We start from the raw sequence: 13,522 nt of genomic DNA on the forward strand, positions 1-13,522 counted from the left end.
GAACATTTGTTTTGTATTTGAGGGCATAATTAGTTCCATATTCTACTACTGGTATTTTTAACTCCATGGTCTTGATGATACATTTGGCTGTTTCAGGTAAGGTGTTTCGTAATGTTGTACCATCAGGATTGAAAGTACTATAACGCTTTAGTGCATTATTGTAAAGTGACCCTCAGACCACCTTTACATATGATGTCTTTGTAGTCTGAGAAGAAACCTGGCAGCAGACGCATGGGAAAAAATACTGTGTGTTTTTTTTGCCAGAATATTTGTTCCTGACTCATATCCCCCTGCATGGTAATATGTTGCATCTACTGTGGAAAATGTATATGTTCCTATGGTACTAGAAGTAATGCCAGGATATTCTGTGCTATCTATCACACTAAAATGTTTTCCTATTTCTACTTGAGAGAACAAGTGGCACAAAATTATCTACTAGTTTTTTGTTTGCACCAAAGGGAAATGTTTCATTATTTTCATATTATACTATTTCAAATTTAATATACAAGTCAGACCTGTGAGGATGTACAAAACTGCCACCCACACTCACGTCAAATTCAATTTCACGATTGGGTTCATTGAGATTAACAAATGTACGACGATTGGGAGGAAAATATTGTAATAAAAACTTTCAATACCCATGATAAGGATTATTTTATATATTAATTTCTATGATTGCTGTTGTAGAACCACCAGTAAAATCTACTACATCTTCTTTTCATTGGTTACCACCAACTCTATGTGGTATATACGATTGTGAGATACTGGAAAATAGATGGAGGGCGTGTAGATGATAGGTTCCATGAACTCAAAATTTGGTTTTAAAGTTGCTATTATTCCAGTTTGTTATTGACTACCTATGTTCCCATCAGAAATGGTAATCATTCCTTCTCCCACACTATAATGGATGTTCAAAGTCTCTATGGCCAATAATTTAGGTATATTGTCACCTATGTGTTTGATGGCAGGCTGAAGCTTTGTGTTATTCTCAAAACCTAGTAGGTTACCAAGTGTACCTAGATCAACTGTTTCAGTTGCATAAACTAATTCTAATCTGTGTGTAACAGAATTGTGTGATAGTAACACACTTCTAGGCAGATGAGCTTGTTATGTTGATATATTATACTGATCAGGAGTAATAATAATTTTTCATTTCCTACTGCAACCCTATTATTGTGTTCTGTGATATTTGGAATAAAATACATACTGTAGAAAGCACCTAGAGCTATAGATTTAGGATAGATAATATCATTGTAAACTTAGTTTTAGTATTGAAGTCTCACTATTAAGATGGAATACTCCCATGATGCTTTAGTTGCCTCAGTGCTTTCTGGAAATCTTCAATTTTTGTTTATTTTTATTTGAGATTGAAAGGCCAGCACAGAATTATATAGGTGGCCACACATTCTAGAACGCTACAATCTTTTCAACTTAGGTGTACTAAGTTTTATTTTCTTTCCATGACCTCTACTCAAACAAGATTTTTTTCTTCTCCTGTTGTATTATAGTGCGGAGAATGTCTAAGGATCCTAGAGATTTTAGATCTGAATAAGGTACTTGGTATACAATACCTTTAAGTTTCATCACACTGGGTATTTTTATATATATATATATAGAATTATGGTCCCCACCCCATTTTTTTTGTATTCAGGACAATGGTAGTACCTGATGAAGCACCTTTGCTAATTAGTCTTCCAAATGCTACTTGTTCAAATTTTTGATCACCCTTATGACGAACACCAAGGTCATTCATTGTGAGTATTGTAGGTTATGTCTTGGTCTTTACAAGCTGTATCCAAACGATTAATTCCTTTGTCTCCTTCGTCCAGTCTATGTTCTCATTTAGTCACTAGACCACAGTATTGGTAACCAGTTAAGTGCATTTCGAAAGGAATTGTTAATGATGTCATTAACTAAACCCTGACAATTCCAGAATTTGGGAGGTAGATTATTAATAATTTTAATTAAGTATCCTATGATTTACTGTCATTTACAATAACATTGGCTAGTTTAGTACTAATCATATCTAAAATGCCTATTTTTCATTATAGAACTTATTATTGCCAGAATTTTCTTCTTATGCTATGACCAACAATCTATTTATGAGTTTTCTCACATCATCTACCCACACAAATCTCTTTGGGTAGAGTATTGTAATGTTTAATGCCACTACCAGAGTTAAGTTGGTTCCATCTAAGTTTCAGCAATTTTTTTTTGTTTGTCTCCACTGCTAGATATAACTCTAATCTGACTAGCGTCATTGTTTTGGTATAGAGAATCAGACAGTATTAACATTTCAGTGGTATAAAGTGGTTGTTTCTACGCCATACTTGTAAGTATCCCTTTTTTCTATGGATTTAACCTCAGTTGTATCATATTATGACTTCTTTTGTGTGGATTTTATGGCATTCCACGACGATACAGTACAATTTTCATCGCATCTCCGTTTTCTCCACCTCATTCTTGTAGGTATGCCACGATCTTAGGTGATATAACTTAACCTATGATTTTTTTAGGACCATTTACGGATTAAGTTAACCTGCAAGTGTTGTTTATTGGTTACGTATTTTTCATACGATCTTACGTGATATAACGTAACCTATTATTATCTTGTTAGATCGTTCACGAGTTAGGTCCACTCCAATTGTAATCTGTCACTAGAAGATTTTTTTTACGATCTATTACTGACTAAACTAACCTACGTAGGTATGTATTTTATAATTCGCAAAAAGATAATTTTGACAACAGGAGATACACCCACTCCTGGTCGCCATTTTGAAAGGGAGAAGATGCTAACGCAAAAAATCTGAACTCTCTACGATCATGCTTTCGAAAATTACGAGCAATGAAAAAAAATCGGCAACTGACCCCCCCCCCCCCTCCCTGAAGTTAGGACCAACAAATTTTGTGTACATACTCTAGAGTTCTCAAATTCGACAAAAGGTTGTTTGGGGGAGATTTTTCGAGATACGTACACTTCCGGTCGCGATTTTATGATTTTGTAATTTTTGACTACTTTATTGCGATTTGTTTTTCTAGAAATGGTATGAAATACACTTTTCTACTTGTGTTAGTTTTCAAAACCGTTCCGTGACCCTCTCGTTCTTGACATCTTGGACGGAAGAATTCTCTGCCACCAGGATGACGCTGCAGACGCTGTCGTCGAGGATTGGATCGTGAAAATCGCACACGATCTTGATGTTTGTTCTGTCGTTGACCACCACTTGTTTTCTTTTCAGTAGAGTAAACGCTACGTTTAATTCACCCCCCCCCCCCCAAAAATCCAACCATTTTATAGTGATCTCTTCAAGTGTAATTTAATCAAAAATCAAAATTTAGCTGTTTTTCTAAGTTTGAAATAGTGAAAATTTGCTTCACGCAAGAGTTCAACATTCGATTTTACTCTCTAAAAATTGTAAGATTTAGATAATTTCCCTATATATTTTAAAAAAAATTGCTTTTTTTAAAAATTCTAAGTGTAAATAAATAACTATTTTTTTAAAAAAAAATGTTATTAATTTTTTTAATAGGGCCGAATTTCAAAATCTCCCTCTATTGCAGATTTTGCTTTTTTTCTTAAGCAGTAACTTCAAAGCAAATTGAATACTAACAGAAATGTTGCAAGAATTCTCATGTAACCTAATTTTACTCAGGCAAATCAATAGTATTGTCACGAGAATTCTTGCATTCCAACATTACTGAGTATGCGTGTGTGCCATTACAGCTGCGTATGAGCATTGACGCATTGGCCTGTTAAGAATATCACATCAATAATACTGGCTCGGAAATGTCATGCCCACAAGGTTGTGTGACTTGTGCTGATTGGTTGGATAAGGGGAATTTCCCGATTAGTGAATTGAGGTTATAAATATAAAGGTTTGCTTACTTAAATATAAGATATGTTATTGGAGTGTATAGTATATTTTTTATATTTTTTTGTTTATATAGAGGTTTTTATAATATAAATTTATAATTATTTTAATTAAGTGTATGTTATCCTAAAATATATATATATATAAAACCTAATTATATAAAAAATGAATAACAAACAAATTAAATTAAACCAAAAACATGAAATTTTATTAAATCCAAAATTAAAAATGAAATCTGTAAAAACTTACTGAGTATTCCCTCACAATATATTTTAATTTATCATCAATGTATAAAAATTCTCGTAATGAAAAAGAAAAATATTTTCACCTTACCCATGTGTTAATTTTACACTATAATGACATTCTTCGATTATATGATATTTATGATAACATTTGTGAAGAACTTAAGTTAAAACAACAACAGTTCCAAGGGAGAGGTTCGGGTTGGTCACTTTGTGATACAAACCATAAACTTGAATTGAAAATAGCAAAACATACCCCATCTAGTTATATTCAATTGCCTGAACAGATCAGAAGCAATTTGGCTGTATTGAATATTCAAAATAATGACAATAGATGTTTACTATGGTGCATCGTAGCATATTTTCATCCAGTTAAATATCATAAATACCGTGTCTCCAAATACAAAGATTTTGAAACAAAATTTAAAAAATCCATGTTAGGAATAAAATATTCAGCAGACATCTCAGCTATTGAGCAATTTGAAAAACAACATAAACAGTACAATAATCAATTGATAGCTTTGCATGTTTATGGTTATAATGAAAATTATGATATTTATGTACTCAGACAGCATCCACCAGCAGATGGTGCACATATTATAAGATTATTATATGTACAGAGAGAAACAAGAACACTATTTTCTCATACAGGATCTCCCAAAATTGGTATATAAACAAATAACATCAGATCATCATAGAATTACTATATGTGATAGATGCCTGTCAATATTTTATGGATGGGGTAACAAATCAAGCAAACAAGAATTGGAGGAACATATTAAAAAAATGTTACTTTTATCCTCATGTAACTTACAAATTTCTATCCAAATATATAAAATTTTCTAATTATAATTCATTGGTACAACATCCATTCTTAATCTATGCTTATGAAAAACTAAATATGCTGACCAAGGCATAAGTACTTAAGAAAGCGGGAATTAAAACTTACAGGAAGGGAGGGAGAAGCATCTTAGGAATAGCGAGGAATGCAAACAAGAAAAAGGAAAACAGAGAAGAGGAAGAGGAAGAGGAAGGGATTATCTACGAAGTGAAATGTAAAGAATGTCAGAGTGTGTACATAGGAGAAACGAAAAAGAGGCTGAAAGACAGGTTGAAAGAACATAGGGATGATGTACGACTTAAGAGAGAAATAAATGCCATATTTAAACACACGAGAGAAACAGGACATGACATAGAGTGGGATGAGGCTAAGCAGATAGGAAGGGAGAAGAGAATGCTAGTGAGAAAATGGAAGGAAGCCAAGGAAATAGAGAAGAAAGGTGAAGAAGACACAATGAACTGGAATGGGGGATTGAAGTTAAATAAAGAATGGAAGAAGATGTTAGAAAGAGTGGAAAGGACAAGAGAGAAAGAGGAGTGGAGAAGGAAGAAAAATGAAGGGAAGAGAGCGTGAGATTAAAAGTCCAACCACATTCTATATGGAAGTATTTGTGTTTAGCCTTTTAGGTGAAAGTAAAGTTGGAAAGTGAAAGTCACCTGCTAGAAAGTTCCAAACAACTTTCTAAATAGTCTGGAGGGAGTAATGTTTGTGTATATGTAATGCCCTGTTTTTGTATCTTGTTACTTTTGTACTTGATACAGAGTTTGATGAAGACCTTGCTAGATGGTTGAAACGTTACGTTTAGTTTATGTTTTTAATAAAATAAATTACTGCCTTGGTCAGCATATTTATTTTTTCATAATCATGGAAACAAGGCTTAATGGTGTTTTAATCTATGCTGATTTTGTCGACCTTGAGTGAAGAAATTTCGAATTTGATTTTGATTTTCCAGAATCACATCATTAAATACCACAAAAGAATTGTTTAAACATTGGTTAAGAGATTTTATTTTAGATCGAAATGTGGCTATACTCAGTTCCTCATACAGTTGCATGAGTTGCTGATACTTTGGTTGTTCCAAACTTTTTTGAGAATACCTCCAAGTGTCTATTTTTCCAATCTAACCAATTGGGGGCAAGCAAAATATTATCTATTAGCAGTGTAGTTTTTCCACAACCAGAGGGACCTTCTATGAGATATCTTATATTATCGGTTAATATCGGTTATTCTTTTATTTTTTTTTTTTTGGTCACGTAGCTTTTTTTTAGTATCGGTAAAAATCTTTATCCCAATTTTCGTTTCATGTTCATGGCGATGGTCGTGCCTAATACTGCGACCCGTTCACCCAGAGAAGCGTCCCTGCTCATGAATCTTCCGAAAGCAGCATGTTCTAATTTTTTTATCTGCTTCGTGACGTGCATCTAGATCGATGTGTACATTGCAAGCGATGCCGTGATTTTTGCATGCTTAATCCAACGGATTCACTCCCCTGTCTCCTTTTTCCAATCTTTGTTCGAGTTTTGTACCCGGTCCGCAGTACTGCTAACCTGGAATGTGTATTTCGAACGGTAATTTGTTTATTATGTCATTCACGAGTTCTTTGCCTTCTGCAACGTTCCAAAATTTCGGCGGTAGAGTGTTGATTATTTTGATCCGATACCCAATTCCTTTACTGTCGTTCACGATAAAATTTCCAGAGTATGGTGCTGATCATGTCCACGATTCCTACTTTCTCGTTGTAAAAGTTACGATTTCCTGCATTTTATTCACCTGCTATGACAAGTAAATGATCCACGAGTTTCCTAACGTCGTCAACCCATACAACTTCCTTCGGCAATGTGTTGTAGCGTTTGACGCCGCTTCCACTTTTTATATCGTTCCAAATAGGTTTGATGAGATTCCTGTATTTCTCTCTCCTGAGGTTAATTGAATTATTCTACACAATTGACTAGACTATTTGGTTTCTAAATTACTTAACGATGATTTATTTTAAATTTCATTATACAAAGCTCAAAATAGTATTTAGCAATGTATGTGTATAATGTTTTCAATTGAGAGCAAACTATTATCTTAAGGTATATTGGAATGCCCCTTACATATAATGAAAACTTTGATAAAGAATGCAAAATGTAAGAATAACCATATTTACATTTGTAAACTCTTTGCATAGATGTGTATTAAATCTAATGTCAGATTGAAATTGACCAAAGCACAAAAGTATCAACGATAAGTGCTACAAGATGAACCAAATCTAACAGTGCACATATCATCACATGTTTAAAAAATATATTAGATATAATTAAACAAACATTTGTAATATGCCCTTTTTTCCCTTAAAATGTATTACATGTATTATTTCTGTGTTTATTAAATGTAATGGCTCCACATTTTCTGGGGATGTTCCTGGTTTCACTATATTATCTAGGCTTTTCATTTCTTATTTTCATTTGCTGAAGTTAGATCAACTTAATACCAAGTGAAAATACGCAATTACATTTTCTAGTATGAACAAACACAACAGTATTTTGATCTGAAAATTAATGTATTTTACTAAATATTATTTGATTTGGATACATTTTGTGTGTATTGTTAGAAATAGTTCACTTAATATTTATTGCTATTATTGTTTTTGTATTAATGTTGTTGACATTTCAATGGCAGCCAAAGTTGCCATTGTACTTGCTGTAACAGAAATGCAGTTTTGCAACTGCAAATACTGTTATGCTTACTTTCTGCTATGTCCTACAGCAAGCAAACTTGGGTTATTTCAGTGCCCATTTCACTATGATACCATCAGTGCTAGTGTGGTATATCGTGAATATTGGCATTTTTTTAGTGCCAGATTTGGTGTTGAAATCCACCAATATTGATATTTTAGAACACTAGAGTTGGTGTTGAAACTAAGAAGTATTGGAGTTTTAAAGCCCCAAGACTGGTGTTGAAATTCATGAATATGGTATTTTGAAACACAAAACATGTCTTGAAATTCATGAATATTGAAGTTTAGAAACACCATGACTGGTGTTTAATTTCAGGAATATTGGAGTTTTAAAACAGCAACAATTGTTTTGAAATTAAGGAATTGGTGCTCTATCACACCGTTCTTGGAGTTGTGAAAATAAGTATGGGTATTATAAAGCACTAGGTATGGAGTTCTGTAACATCGTTTGGGGTGGCGACTGAGTTGCCACCTCTTTTGGTGTTGGAGGGCTTCCATATTTTTAACATTGTGTCTTTAGCCATCAAGAATTAAACATATATTCCAGTTAAGATATCTGGTTACACTTTGTCCAGATTCCTGTATGAACACCCGTTGATATCTCTTGAAAGCACGTAGAAGAACAATTTGAAATATAACAGGTGCAACATTATTGCAAGCAGCAAATATGCATTATATCAAATTACTCACGATTTTTTTTGCATATACAATTGTCTTCAAATATTCTTGCAGGTAAAAGTCCTAAAGTTTTATATCTGTGTAATATGCAGGCTTTCAGCAGATCGACGTCTTCTAATCCATTTTCCGGGAAATCTACCATGAACAAATCCCGTTAAGCATGCACCATACCACACCATTAGCTTACCAGCAATAATAATTTAACTTGAATCTGTCTAATGTATATCACAAGTATTACATATCATTTTAATAAATTTTACCATCAACATAAAATTAGCCTCTTGAATATGAAGCACTTTTCATTCTAAATGATGCATCGCACTGTAATTGTTTTAGACACCGTTCATATTGGTCAACTATTCGAAAGCGTCAGTGTGTATTTAGATGCGTTCTAATACGTTAGAGGCGTTCTAATGATTTTTGCCAACACCTCAAAAAAAGCAAATGTTTAAGAGCGCTCAAGTATTACTTTTTGCTCGTTAAGGATATTTTTAAAAACCTTCGTCACTAACTTTCTCGTAAAATTCTACCTTGATTTTATATATCACATCACCCCCTTCCATCATAAACCGTTGAGATGAATGCAATATGTAGGTAACAAATATGGCGTACATCTGCTTGACACATACTTCCATGGTTTCCCCTGAGCCTAGTATGTTTCTATCGTGACCAAATGTGCCTAGAAAAACTACTTGACATTTTATAGGAGCTGTAAAGGAACTAATCACTCACCCTAGTACGTTCTAATGAGGCCTTTATCAGTCACATAACTACACATATCATTTTGTATCTTCTGATACAATTACAGTGCCAGCTTGAATTTTCATGTTTTAAAGTATAAAATCGTGCTCCAAATATAATTTTTTTCACGAATTTTGGCGATGACGCGTTTTGATGTACTCAAGATCAAAAGTCAAGAGCTAACTTTTTATCGAAAGGTAGGCTTGTTAAATATCATTGGAAAGTTTGTTCTCTTCCCTTCAAAATAAACTTTATTTCAGGTTGCTAGACCAAATACGAGCAGACTTAGAGCACATTGAGTAAAGCTAAACGAACTCATAAAGGGTGATTTCTAAGAATTTTAACCTTGAATAATTTTACAATTACAAGATAAACAAGACTCAAAATTTCCACGGTTACTAAGTTCCATTCACATTTTCAACTACTAACAATTTAAATTTAAAAGACTCATAGTTCCATTTGTATACTTAATAAATATTCATTTTTCGAGTGGGTAACTATAAAAAGAATCATCAAAGCAACAACAAGATTATAAATTGCATTTTTGTTATTTTATTATTGTTTCAGAGTTATATGGTTAGCTATTCTGAGCACATGTCTTGTGGCGACAGCGATTTCAGCTAATTATCTTTGGCAGAAGTTCTACTACAGTTCAATTATTGTCGAGGAATTCGTAAGCCACGACCAACTCAATGTAACTACGCCAGCAATTGCATTATGCGCACAATACAAAGCTAAGTAAGAACTATATATAAAATTGTTACATTTTTAATTTAATAAGTTGTAACGAACATCTATTAGTTTACTGTTTAAAAATATAATACATAAATATATTTATACATTCGCAATCTACATAAAGAAGGTACCTCTAATAACACGTACATTAATACATCATAAATAATGAAAATCTTAATGTAAGTGAGATTAACTCATAAACGTCGATTATTTCAGATAATTTAAATAAAAGAATGTTCAATATGGTTGTGTGAGAATAAATGTTATTATGCAAGAACAAAAATGCCAGTTTGATAATATTTGCTCTTCATTGGCTGATCCCCATTTGGGATCGTAGACATTAACATGTAAATTAGTAACATGTGTCAACCCATGTAATAAACTAACTCCCGATGTCGTCTTATATTTAACATACATGAAGACCATAGATATATCATAAATATGTAAGATCGAGATATAAAAGATACAGTGGTGTCGAATGGGGAGGCGTAGGGGCAGTTTCTTCACCATTCTTTACCGTCTTTGCCGCACAATATCATAAATCATGTTTCTGAAGGGAACATGACTTTGCCGCCTCATTCAGTATTGTAACGCATTTGCATTAGTAACTAACAACGTATGATAGACCTATTATTATGAGCACACAGTAATGTTCTTGTATCCACAAAGTGTTTATTTCTTCCACACTATGAAAGAGTTTATATGCTAAACAAAATTTCATTTGTTGAACTCATTGCGAAACTTTTGCTAGCAAATTACACATTTTCATATTTAAATTTTTCAAAAGTGAACAGCATAGATGTATATATATATATATATATATATATATATATATATATATATATATATATATATATATATATATATATATATGTATATATATATATGTGTGTGTGTGTGTGTGTGTGTGTGTGTGTGTGTTTGTTTATAACATATATAATTTTTATGCACAGACTATAATGTTCTTGTTTTTGAATGAATGTTTATTTGTGCCACGGTTGAAACAAACAATCAATAAGGAAACTAACATTGGATTTGTTGCACTACACTTGAACATTTTTCTTGCAACTACAAGAAACCTTGTACAAGGTTCTTTTCCTCTCCAGTCCTACGTATGAAGTGTCCCGATGAATCCTCTCGAATATTCTACAGAACACATTTTGCTCCTTTGGCTCAGAATGGCCTTTCTCGGGTTTCACTGTCAGATAAAGAGGTCAGCTCATAATACCCTCGATTAATCATCCTACGGAATGTGAGAAATGGAATCCTGCCGTGCAGGATTGTTATAAAATTGAATACCACGTATGCGATATTTATGAACAGACCAATCAAACATGTCGACTCTCCCTTATCTGAGAGTTTCATTAAGAAATAGCTTTTGGTTGTGGTAGGACAAATACTTCTTCTCTCTCATTGACCATCATTTCACTTTCGAAAGTGATTGTACTCTAGGATGATTTGACATCAATTTCAATAAGTTGTATTCTTTCCATGATTTAGCAAGAACCTAATTCTTGAAGTCAAATCTACAATCTTGTGTACCACCAAGTTCTAACATTGTTTTGCCGGTTTTTATTGGGAATGTTCTCACTCGATGGATATGAACAGTTTCTGTGGAATAAATCCCCGTTTGTCAAAATTGAAATAATGTTCATCCAAGTTTTCTGGCAGAATTTCCACAATATCTATTGTACCACAATGTTCTCATCTGAATTACTACCACTAAATCCAATGTCGGGGTCTTCCAATAGATGTAAAGTTTGGTTCAAGATCAGACACATATCCCGATTCAATGTTGCGTTGAACACGACTCAGCCAAAAAACGCCATTCCCGCATTTATTGACTAACTAGACCTTATTACCCGGCGCTTACTGGGTATTTTTTTTATCCAAGTCTTGTATTAGACAGTAAAATAATGAATTCTAACTGTAGTGTAAAATGTCTTCTTCTTCTTCTTCTTTTGCTCTACAGCTCTTGGTGGGCTCTGGCATCCCAAACAATCTTCCTCGACCTCGTTCTATCTTGAGCTACATTTTTCCAATTGCGTATATTCATCCTTCTCAAATATTCCTCACCGCATCGATCCATGTTCCCCTCGGTCTTCCTTTTGGCCTTGTTCCCCACAATTTCTGATTGAATACCAGGCGTAGTAGCCTATCCTCTTCCATTCTCATCAGATGTCCTGCCCATCTTAAGCGTTGAGATTTTATATATCTCACCACATGTTCATATTGAATCAATCCTTCTAACTCCATATTATTCCTAATTCTATGGGATCCATCTTCATTCCTAACGGTGCCAAAGATCTTACATAATATCTTCCTTTCAAAACACCTTACTTTCTGCTTTAGATGTGAGTTTCCTAGATTCTGCACCATATGCTATAACTGGTCTAATAAGTGTTCTATACAGTCTCAATTTTATGTTCGTAGAGAGTTTTTTTGACTTAAATAATTCTATATGTGCATAATACTGTCTATTTCCAGTCTGTATCCTTTGGTTAACAATCTCTTCTTCTTCTATGTTGTTATGTAGAAGAGCTCCAAGGTAAGTAAAAGTGGGTACTCCCTTAAAGTGATATGTACCTACATTCAAAGCCAGAGAGTTTCGTCTAGCTGGCGATCTGGACATTCTCATATATATATCTTGTTTTAGTTTCGTTAATTAATAGTCCTATTTCTCTGGATTTACTATCCACCTTTAAAAAAGTGCTTTTAAGATCTGCAAGTGTCCTTGATATTATCACAATATCGTCAGCATAAGCAAGTATCTGTGTTGTTTTGTAGAATATACTCCCCATTTTATCAGTGCACTGATAATATCATGTAGTACAATAATGAAAATTATAGTAGACAGAGCATCCCCTTGTCTCACTCCTGTTTCTATGTTAATGGTTGGTGAGACTTCTCCCTGCACCATGACTCCCGCTGTTGTATTTTCCAAGGTAACCTTTATCAATCTTATTAATTTATCTGGAAATCCTACTTTCTTGAATACTTTCATGATCCAAGCTCTGTGTAAGCTATCAAATGCTCGTTGATAGTCTATAAATAAAAAGTGTAGATCTATATTTTGCTCGTAGAATTTTTCCATAATTTGAGATATGGTGAAGATGTGATCTATGGTAGATCTATTTGGACGGAATCCACATTGATATTCCCCTAGGATTTCTTCTGCCTGCTTAGATGCTCTCATATATAGGATATTGGAAAATATTTTGTATCCAATATTTAATAGTGTTATTGCCCTGTAGTTGGCACAATTCCTTTTATCACTCTTTTTATGGATGGGGAAGATAACTCCATATTTACAACTACATGGTATTTTCTCTTGATCCCATATCATGCAAACTAGCTCATGAACTCTCTTCCAAAGTGTTTCTCCACCCTTTTTAAATATCTCCGCAGGGAGCAAATCTTCTCCAGGTGCTTTATTATTATTTAATTTTAATATTGCACACTTTACTTCTTCAAACGATGGTCTTTGTACCTCACATTCTGTAACTTGGGTTTGGTCTTCATCTGCATTATCTGTTATATTAAATTTAGATTTATAGAGCTCCTGAAAATATTCTGACCATCTTTCCAGACATTTGGCTTGATCCGTAATAAGCTTCCCATTTTTGTCTTTACATACGTTTAATCTTGGTTGATATCCAGTACTAAGATTTCTAACAGCTTTGTACATTTGTCT

The sequence above is a fragment of the Lepisma saccharinum genome, chromosome 23, assembly GCF_977018435.1.
Source record: "Lepisma saccharinum chromosome 23, izLepSacc3.1, whole genome shotgun sequence".
NCBI lineage: Eukaryota > Metazoa > Arthropoda > Insecta > Zygentoma > Lepismatidae > Lepisma > Lepisma saccharinum.